The following is a 10,890-nucleotide window of genomic DNA, read 5'->3' as shown; positions in this document are numbered from 1 at the left end:
TCAGCGAATTCGATTAGCAAGCCCCTCAACGCTCCCAACTGCACACTAGACAAGTTACCAGACCCAGCACACAACGAGTCCAACCACTCTGTCCCCTCCTCAAATGGAGGATGCATATCGAGGCCCGAATCCGCGTGTGCAACGTGCTGTTCATCGACGGGTAGCGGCGCCGCGTGAGCCAGCACCGTGCCCTGTGTAATTACGGCTGGCCGCGACCCCGTATTCAGAACCATAACGAACGGCTCACTGTCCGCCCGCACCATGGTCTGAGCTACCGCTAAGTCGAGGCCCCCAACAGCTCTGTTTGACGGCCCCAACAGAACACTCTGTCCCGCCACATCCACCCCGAGGGGTTTCCTCAATCGAAGGGGTACCAACATTTGCGATCCCGGGGGTACCCGTACAGTCTGAGTTGCCAGCGCCTGAACCGTCGCACAAACCGTGCGTATTTTTGTAGGACTCGTCAAAAATGCAACCCGCCGTCCCGATGGAAGCTCAATGCAGGCTTGATCGATGAGAATTTTGATGGGCATTTTAGCCAGAAAGTCCGTACCCAGTAAACAAGGAACTGCCAGAGATGATGATACAAAAATAGGACCCGCCAATTTGATATCGCCAATACAAATAGTCGCCCGAATCTGTCCGATGATTCCCAAGGATCCCCCGTTCGCCGCGTAAAATGGTACGTCCACCGGCAAAAGGGGTCGACATTGGACGGGAAGGATGTTATAAATAAGGTCCGAAATGATAGTGGCTGACGCACCCGTGTCCACCAGCACCCGGACCTCAACCCCGTCAATAAAACCCGTTACCACGGACGACCCGGCCGACGCAGCCACTATCCTGTGGGCCAATTCGGACCATTCGACTGCTTTCGGGCTGTGTACGAACCCCCCTCGCCGAACCGAATCCCCGGTACCCATACGCGAAGCGGCGACCCGAGTGTGCCGTGTATGTGGACCGAGCGTGTGGGGTGCCGCGACTTGCCGGGGTTAGCTGGGACGACTTGGGGCCTTGGTCGTCGTCCGGACGTGGTCCCGTGGCGCGCTGACGCGGAGCCCGGCACCCGGACGCGACATGACCCCGAAGGCCGCAGTTGTAACACATGACGAGGGACGTCGTGGGTTTCGGTTGCTCCAGCTTGCGGGACGAACGTGTGGGCGAACGACCTCCCGCTCTCCACTCCCCCGGTCTCGACACGGTGAAGGCCTCCTCCCGAGCCGTAGCAGTCTGAGGCTCGGCGACCGTGGCGGCAGGTGCTGCGATCCCTGCCGATGCACAGACGACCGTCCGCTTGCGCTTGAGGACCTCGTGTGCGTGAATACTAGTAGCAATCCCCAAGGAGCAGATGTCCATTTCGTCCGCCGTATTGATGGGGACTCCCAGGTCGTGAGCCAACGCCAGCAGCTGCTCTGTCACCATGGCGTCCTTCCCCTCCTTGTCCATGCGGGGAAAAGCAGCGTCCGCCAGGGCGAGCAGCGCCGTGCGATAGGCGAGCGTAGTTTCTCCAACCATCTTGCGCCGTTCGTAGAACTGGTGGCGACAGGTCGAGGGCGGTCCGAACACCTTAGCCATTAGATGTAGCGCGGCCTGGAGCGTTGAGCGGGACGACCTTGGGGCGGATGTGAAGGCCGCAAGCGCGTCGTCGTTGAGCGTCGCTGGCAGCGCGCGTAGGGCAGTGGTGTCGGACCACCCCGACATTTCTTGATGTGCGAGGAACCTTCGTTGGAAGGCCCCCCAGTCGCCCCCGTCTGCCTTGAACGCCGTCAGCGCGGGCAGTCGTTGCTGGAAGACCTGGTCGTCGTCCTCCGAGGAATGCTTTTCCCGCGCGCCGCTGTGGTTGACGAAAATGTCGGCTCCGTCGGCAGGCGCATGGTGGAGAGCTCTGGCGCGCGCCGATGACGCGGGCTGTGCAGAGTGGAAGTCTCCGACCACGTGGTGTCCACGCTTCCCGCCAACCGATGGTGGACCCTCAAAAATGGCGCCAATTTCAAAACTTTCGGCGCGAAGCGCATTCTGGCGGGATCCCTCAGGCCGCGCTCCCTCCTCCAACCTCGTAGTCGTCCTTCCGCCTGCTGAAACGGTGATTTCCGCCAAAATTGAAGCGGCGGCGAGCAGCAACTCCGCCAGGCGGGAGTGTGCATCCTGTAGGCTGGTGTCGGAGGCGAGCGGAGCGTCGGCCATTGCCGCGAAGTGCTGCATCGGCGGCAACTCCTCGTCCTCTCCTTCCGAGGTTTGTGGCTCCGGTACGCCGTCGTCTTCCCGATCTCGCTCGTGGGTACGGGTAGTCTTCCTAGTATCCATCCTTTTGAAGACCGGTTTACTTCTGACGCTAGTTGTAATGTAGGAACTTGGCGGGAGACGACCATACGGGTAGCACACTCTTTTATTAACACCAACGTATATTACACGGGTGGCTAACTCCAGCCTTAACCCACGGGGTTCCCCCGGCTACACCCACACGGGCTCTTACGCCCCGTAGCCTCTCGGAACACACCCAGCCGGGGTGTCCGTCTCGACTCTGGGTCCCACAGTCTCGGTCCACAGGGACGTCAGACCACGGGTCCCACAGTCTCGCCTCCGAGCCACACAGGGCCCCGGCCCTCACAAGGACAGCGGGACTAGGGATCTCAGGGCCTACCTCTGAACTCCGTCTTCGGTCTTTGACTGGTTAACAACTTCCCGAGTGCTCCCGCGCGTCCCCCTTTATAGTCCTTCATGCGGACGTCGCTGAGAGCACCCACCCCAGTTGACCAATCACTGCGCGCTGCCCACGATCCTCTTTCCCACCTTGTGTCAGCGCGCACAACCACGCACCCCGCGCCGCCCCGTAATCTCTCACTCCCGGCGCGCGCGTCAACACCACGCCTACATCGCGTGCCCAACCACGCACCCCGCGCCGCCCCGTGATCTCTCACTGCGGGCGCGCGTCCGCACCACCACTACACAACTAAGACTGACTATTGAAAGGATAAACTATTTCCAAGGATGAAGCAGCTACACTGAGATTGCATCAAAATTAATGCTGGAATATTCAAATCTTGAGGCGATTGAATCTACTGATCTATTAGTTCCACTCCTCGACTAAAATTGTAATGATTAGAAAAGGTAATCTCTGTTCTCAGGTTTCTTTGAAAATTTATTTCGCTAAAAATTACGAATGCTTATCTTCTGTGGCTCATTGGATCTATAGTAGGGACTTGTATTTGGATTGCCTTGTAAATTGTACTGTATTGTATAATACATGCATTTAATGTACCTTGTTTCAGATTGGATTGATATAGATGTAGTGACATAGTGCTGTTGTATAGCAGCAACTGTAGGTGGGCACTTAGCACACACACCACTGAGCATATACACGGGTGTGCCGGCAGGGCGGAGGATCTGGGGCAAGGGTCATGGTAGACCTCGTGGGGAAGCCCCTGGAACCCTCTGGAGGGTTCGAGAAGGGAGGCGCAGCTAGGACGGAGCCAAGCCATGCTGAGGGGAATAAACGCAGTGGAGAGCGAGAGCTCCAGGCTGTCGGTTCTGGGAGTGGACTCATCTCGACGTCGCTGTCGTCGTCGGCGCCCTCGTCGCTGCCGCCTTCGCCCGATCATTGCGCGGCCAGAGAGTAGTTGGCTGTCCCGGTCAACGCCATCGGTGCAATGCGGACAGAGTCGTGTCTGGGACGGGATGTGCGGCAGCGTGGTCGTGAGAAAAAGGGGGCCCAAGTGGCGGCGTGAACTCAACAACAATAAAAGGGGAGGACGGTGCCTCATGTGACCACCTCGTCTCCGACTGAGTGTGTGTGCAACACACGCCACCCGCACGCACACACAAGCCTCGAGTGTCGAGAAGAAGAGAACGAGAAGAAGGGACACACCGACACTACACAAGTGTAGCGTCGAGGCGCCGACTGGCGGCCGTAAGGGCTAATTACGGGTAGTGGGACAGCACACAACCTACAGAACAGAGAGATACGCGAGCGACCCCAAGAGGGGGGAAAACTAGGCCAAGGGTCAGAGAGGGGATCTATGTGGAAGCTCTCAAAACCCGCGGGAGAGTTCGAGAAGAGGGGCATGGCCAGGGGCAGGGCATGGCCATGCTAGGGGGATATAAGGCGGAAGGAACCAGGGTTCTGGGAGCCGTGGGAGTTCAGGTTCCTCGCCGTCATTGCTGCCTTCATCATCGCTGTCGTCTCCTCATCGTTGCTATGTAGCCATGCGCTGCAATAGTTAACCATCGTCGTTGTCGCTATATAGTCAACCAGCTATATAGTCAGTGCTAAGCGATAGTAACTGTTACTAAAAGTCGTAGCTGTATGCCGACGAGAAATGAATAAGAAGCCCTCTATAGTTCGTGTCCTAAGTCATTACATTACACAAGTAAACTCTAAACACGCTGCGTGTGTTTATTTCGTCGTGCAAATTCAGACTGTCTAAGCAGCGTGTATCACGAGCCCTTCCTCAAATCCAAGAAGTTCAAGGGGTCTTGAATGCGGGAGATGGAGCAGGAAGGTTTGGCTTTTGGGCATCCTGGAGCTGTCGAAGGCTCGGCAGATGATGGCGTGGTTTTCTACACACTTGTGAGCAGTTGGTCACAAGAGCTCTGCAAGGGGGTTGGGAATGTGGTTTGTAATGTTCGAGTATTATGAATTCCAGTATATTTGCTGTAATAATCCCTGGTGAAATATATGCAATGTGTCAAGAAGAATAAACAATCATTAATTCAAAGTAAAATCTTCTACATTTTTTAAACATAGATATTTGTGCAATGAGGTATGCAATATATTCTCAGATTACAATTAAGTCTTGGTTTTAAATTGTAATATTTATAAAAGGATCTTAGCAGTTGTATGCAGACCGCCTAAAGCCACATATATTTTACTATCAATATAATTCCGTAGTGGTAGCCCTCCACGCATCAAGATATTTAGGGTGCAGTCTATGAAAGTACAGTATTTTGTCTAATGGTAATGCTCATTGTAAATAACATATAGCAGTACTGTTTCATTTGCTTTGGTTCATATATATATACGATCTTGTTCTCTAAACCCTTCAAGTTTTATATGGCTCTCATCTAGCACAAGCATCTCTGCAAGGTGTTCCTTGAGTCGAGGCATATGTATGACCAATCTGTTTCTCACAATTAGATAACAATTTTAACCCAACACAAAGCGGTACGTCTTCTACCTTACATTACTCGTAACATTCATTGGTACGTATGTTGAACTTTTTTCGAATCGTACGTAGCCAAGAAACTAAGCATAAAGCAGTTCTAAAATAAATTAGTCTTTAATATAGATTTAAAAGTGCATAGCTCCAGTGGCTTCCTAATATCGGAATGAAGAACATTCAAGATGGCTGCAGTAGCGCACCTAAAAGCACATGATGCAGTAAATCGTCTTTGTTCGATGGCTAGCCAAAAGCCGCTGCGAGGATGACTAGAGTTCACGTGATCATTTATGCGGCTTGACGAGATCAGCCAGGTATTGTGGTTAATTTGTGGCAAGCACTTTGTGTTTAATGCGTGCAACCTCAATGTATTCGTTCGACAACCGGAAGGCAATGCAACTCAGCGAGCAATGGATGGACATGGTCAGATCTTGCAGTACCCGTCATGACACATGTCAAATAATGTTTTACACACTGCTGCTTGGTAATATTTTTGCCAGACGTCCCGTAGAGCAGTTGAATGTGTCGTAGAGCCCTGACGTGAAAATTGCAGGACCTCACTATTTTGCACGTGGTGATGAAATTACATTCTGGACGAGTGGTGCCGACACTCTTTAGATGAATAGAAAACTGAATCTTGGAGTCTGTGACCACCACAACAGATTCTCCTACACCATTTTTCGCCTAAGTGTCAACCACCAGAACCTCCGATGTTTCTGGATTAAGTAGCATTTCCTTTCGTGCAAACCGCACATAAACAGCCTGCATGCAATCTTCGAGGGTTTTGAGAGATTCCATATCATCAGCATATTGATAGAGCCTTATGTCACGCGATGAAATAACATCGGTGATCAGAGACTTATGTTGTAAATAGGAAATACCCAAGAATGGACCCCTGTGGTATGTCAACTAGGCACGGGGCATGGCTGATGACTGCCAGATTTTTTAGGAGCGGTGTTACCTACACCATTTTTAACTGGTCTGGGAAACAGCTCTAAGTGAATCGGACCACCTCGAAACCAGTTTCCAAAGACGCTGTAGCCTCTTCTGCAACTTCTTTGCAGCGATCGCCTGCAAAGAAGATGCACGAGTTCATCAAGAACAGCAGTGATGCTATTTTATAATTGAGCTGCAAAGGAATCGACCGTCGATGCAGGATTTAGACATGCCAATGATGACCAGCTGTTCTGACGGTAAGCGTGTTGGTCCAGTCATTTTCAGTCTCTATATGATATCGTTGTGACGTGTGGGTGAATAATCGATACCACTTTGCACGTCATGAGACTGATCTAAAAAACTCACGTCTTCGATAACGTCAGTCATTGGCAGATTTGTATTTCTCGAGCGATGTTGCTGATTTGCTGGGTTAAACTGTGACTGTTGATAATCTTGGCGAGATGACTGATTTCACCACAAGAACCAGTCTGTCCGGGACGGTTCACGACACCACAGATGATGTGGCAAGAGTCAAGTGACCTACAGCCTAGCAGACCGGAAAGCTCTGAAAAGAGTTAAAAACAAGAAGATTCGAGAAAGGGAGTTGATTGATGTATAAGGGGAGAGCACGAGGAGTGGGGACACCTTGGAGGAAGATACAAGCAGGAAGACAAGAATGAGCCTAGGGTCCCTCATCGTGGTAGTCTATAGTATGGTTCCGCATTGTGGACATCTTTAATTAAAGTGGATTTTCTTTTAATGTGTCGTTGGAGTCATTTATACTTACGCGATCTAACCCAGAAACCTTGATGAGTGTGGCCATTTTCTTGTTTATATTACCACTACCAACAACACCAATCACACCATCATAATCACATCACAACCGATACTGGTACCATGGTGAAACCGGTCCAGAGTTTGCTGACGTGTACCCTTTGAAGGGGGCCAGGTCCACGGGTCGTGCAAAAATGCATTTATTTTGTTACATGGAGATAGATATGAGATGGAGACGCATTTGCTGCTCATCTGTATTGTGATTTTATAGGATTCTTTTTTGTAATAAAAAACAAAAGGTGGCACCAGGGAGGGACCCCACAAGACCTTTCTTCAAACCCCTCAAAGCAGTTTAGCCCCATTTTTAACTACTAAATACAACAAAGCATTAATTATCCAACGCACTCGCGTCTCCCCGAAAATAACCCATCCGCACAATGGAGTTTTGATTCTGGAAAATGTTCCTGGCCTCGTGCAGGAGTGGCTTACAGCCTCAGGGAATCCTGGCCTCTGATGCAGGAGCAGCTTGCAGCCTCATACACCAGAGCTAGACTCAGACCCTTGGGGTCTGATGCAGTGAAGACATGCCCATCACGAGTTGCAGTAGGGTGAATGCTGGAAACTCGCAGCCTCCGTACACTCAGATGCTGTAGACGTCGAACACCCTCTGGTCACAGGTTGCATAATTGTGTAAAGGGGAGCCGACACGAGATTGCAGGGGTCTCGTCCTTTATTCCTTTTCTTCCATTCACACCTGTCCCCAGCCGTCCCAATCTCATTCCCGCCAAAGGCCCCCTCTTCCCGCCCGTTCTCTCCTTATATCTCCTCGATCACCCCTCCCACTAACCCACCTATTGGTGGGAATCCTTCCCCTGACACCCCTACATCACCCCCCCCCGGAGAAAAAATAACCGTCCTCGGTTCTGCCTCCCCCATGGACCATTTAAGTCTCCCCATGCCTCCCACCACTGACAGTGACGACAGCCCTTACCCCCCCCCACAACCATACAATGCAATATAACACAACAAAATCAATTGCGCGGCCTGCCCAGGTCTCCAGCCAGCATCCCGTAACAGCCCGGACATCCACAGGCAGCAGATGACCGTGGCAGCCCCCTCCTTCGAAGGCCCTCTCGTCGCGGTCCCTGGTTCGGTGGTGCCGGTGTCGCCTTGCCTGGCGCCGCTGTCTCTCCGGCCCCCGCTCGTGCCGCCGCTCCGTCAGGCCTCACATGGGGTGCTGTAGGTGACAAGGGAACACAGGGCACCGAACCCCCTGCCGGTCGGCGCATGGTGGTCGGCGACCTTGGCCTGGGTAGGGATGATGATGATGTTGGCAGTGATGTTGGTGGTGATGTTGGTGAAGATGACGATGGAGAGATGTATGGCTCAATAGGCGGAACGGGATCCCGTCCGTACATCAGGAAAAACGGCGAGAACCCCGTCGCCGCGTGTGGGGCCACCCTGTACGCCGCTAAGACCGATGGAATGTGGAGGTCCCAGTCGGAATGGTTTTCGTCCACCACTTGGGACAGCATGGCTGCTATGGTGCGGTTTAGCCGCTCTACCATCCCATCGGTCTGGGGATGATACGGAGATGTTCGGACCTTTTTAGTGCCCAGGATAGAGCAGACGTCCTTCAATAGCTGTGAGGAGAAATTCCTGCCCTGATCCGTGAGCAACCGCTCCGGTGCCCCCTTATCAAGGACATAGCCTCCCACGAAGGCATCGGCGATGGTCTGTGCCGTTTGGTCCGGGAGGGCCCACGCCATCGGCCACCTCGTGCAGTACTCGACTCCGACCAACAGGTATTTATTTCCCCGTGGCGTGACCGGCAGTGGTCCCAGGATGTCCAACGCAACCAATTCGTTGACCCTGGTCACCGTGATGGGCTGTAGGGGCGCCCGGCTTACCCGGGGTGGCGGCTTTCGCCGCGCACATTCGACACAGGTAGCGACCCATCGATGCACGTCAGCGGTCATACCTGGCCAAAAGTACCGACCCTGTAATGTGTACAGTGTCTTCCGCCCCGCCAGGTGCAGCAGCTGGCGGCCGTGTATGTCCATAACCAATTGTTGACGCAGCGACTCCGGAACTACCAGGCATCGCCGGCGCCCTGTCGGGTCCCATCGCATGAGGAGGTCCTCCCATACGATGTACTCCTCCCCCCCGCCTCTGCTGAGGCGCGTAGCGTTCGCAGTGGGGCTTCCTCCAGCTGTAGCCGTCTCCAATCGTCCAAGGTCAGCCCCAGGTTGTGGTCGGTCAGCTGGACCTCACCCTGTGCGCCCTCCGCCGTGCGTACGGGAGCGATGACCGTCCCCTCCGGCCTCGCCTCCTTGCAGCGTGCCCTGCCTGTGGTGCATGCACAAGGGCCCTGGGGCGCCAGTCGGGACAATGCGTCTGCGTTGGCATGTCTGGTCCCTTTGCGATGCACTACTTGGTACCTGTACTCCTGCAGGCGCTCTATCCATCTGGCCAGCTGGCCCGAAGGCTGGTCGATGCGGAGCGAATACTGCAAGGCCGCGTGGTCAGTGCGGACCGTAAATTTGCGACCATACAGGTAGGGTCGGAATTGCTGCACGAAGTGAACGACTGCCAGGAGTTCCCTACGTGTGACGCAGTAGCGCTGCTCCGCTGATGAAAGCACGCGACTACCATAGGCGATAACCACCTCCCGACCCTGTGGGCATCGGCAGTGCGACAAAACACTGCCGATGCCCACATCGCTGGCGTCCGTGTCCAGGATAAAGGGGAGGCCAAAATCCGGAAAGGCCAATGGTGGTGCATCTGTCAGACGTGAGCGCAGCTGCTGGAATGCCTCTTCCTCCAGAGGGCCCCAATAAAACCTCTGGTTCTTCGCCGTCAACACGTGCAAGGGCTTGGCAATGGTTGCGAAGTTGGGCACAAACCGGCGGTAGTAAGAAACGAAACCCACAAACCGGCGTACCTCTGGAACCGTTGTGGGAACAGCCCAGGCCCTCACGCAGGCCGTCTTTCCGGGTCTGTAGCCACTCCAGACTCACTGACGATGTGGCCCAAGTAGCGTACCGACGACTGCATAAGGTGGCACTTCGACGGCTTGAGCTTCAAGTTCGCGTTCCGGAACCGCAGGAATACCTGACGTAATCGGTCAATGTGTTCCTCGAATGATCGGCTGAAAACAATGACGTCATCCAGGTAGATGAGGCACGTTTCCCATTGGAGGCCTGCTAAGGCCAACTCCATTATGCGTTGGAACGTCGCCGGCGCAGTCTGGAGGCCCATAGGCAGGCAGTTGAACTCGAACAGGCCCTGTGGTGTCCGGAACGCTGTTTTTGGCCGGGAGTCTGCGTCTAGTGGGACCTGCCAGAACCCGGACAATAAATCCAGCGTACTGAAAAATTTTGCTCCCGCCAGTGCATCCAATGAGTCATCGATACGTGGTAGGGGATATGCGTCGGCCAGCGTGACGGCATTGAGGCGTCGGAAGTCCACACAGAATCTCAGTGACCCATCTGACTTCTTGACTAGGACCACCGGTGCCCCCCAGGGACTCGAGGATGGAGAAATTATGTCGGCCCGCAGCATCTCCTGCACCGCTTGTTGAATGTGCCCTTTTTCCATTGGGCTCATTCTATATGTGTTTTGGCGCAGGGGTGCGGCATCTCCCGTGTTGATGTGGTGCTGCGACAGATTTATGCGCCCTAGGTCGAACGGTCCCCGGCTGAACACGTCCGAGAACTCCTGCAATAACGAGTGCAGCTGCTGTTTCTGGTCGGGCGGCAATCCCGGCTCAGGCCCCGCCAACTGGTCCATCCACGATTCGGCCCCTCTGTCCTCGGACTGGCTGATGCTGCCTACAAGCTCGGGCTCTGTCCCTGGGGCTCCTAGTGACAAGGGACTAACGTGGGCCAGAACTGTTCCCTCCTGCACCGTCGCTGTTCTATCGGAGGTGTTCAGCACCTGAATGAACAGATGCTGGTTCCTCTGTACAATAGTTTCGGCTCCCACCAGCGCATGGCGATCCATGGCAGCTGACGCCAGAGAC

This window comes from Lampetra planeri, chromosome 2 (genome assembly GCF_965212315.1).
Source record: "Lampetra planeri chromosome 2, kcLamPlan1.2.h2, whole genome shotgun sequence".
NCBI lineage: Eukaryota > Metazoa > Chordata > Hyperoartia > Petromyzontiformes > Petromyzontidae > Lampetra > Lampetra planeri.
The sequence above is the reverse complement of the archived record's forward strand: the minus strand, read 5'-3'. Positions refer to the sequence as shown.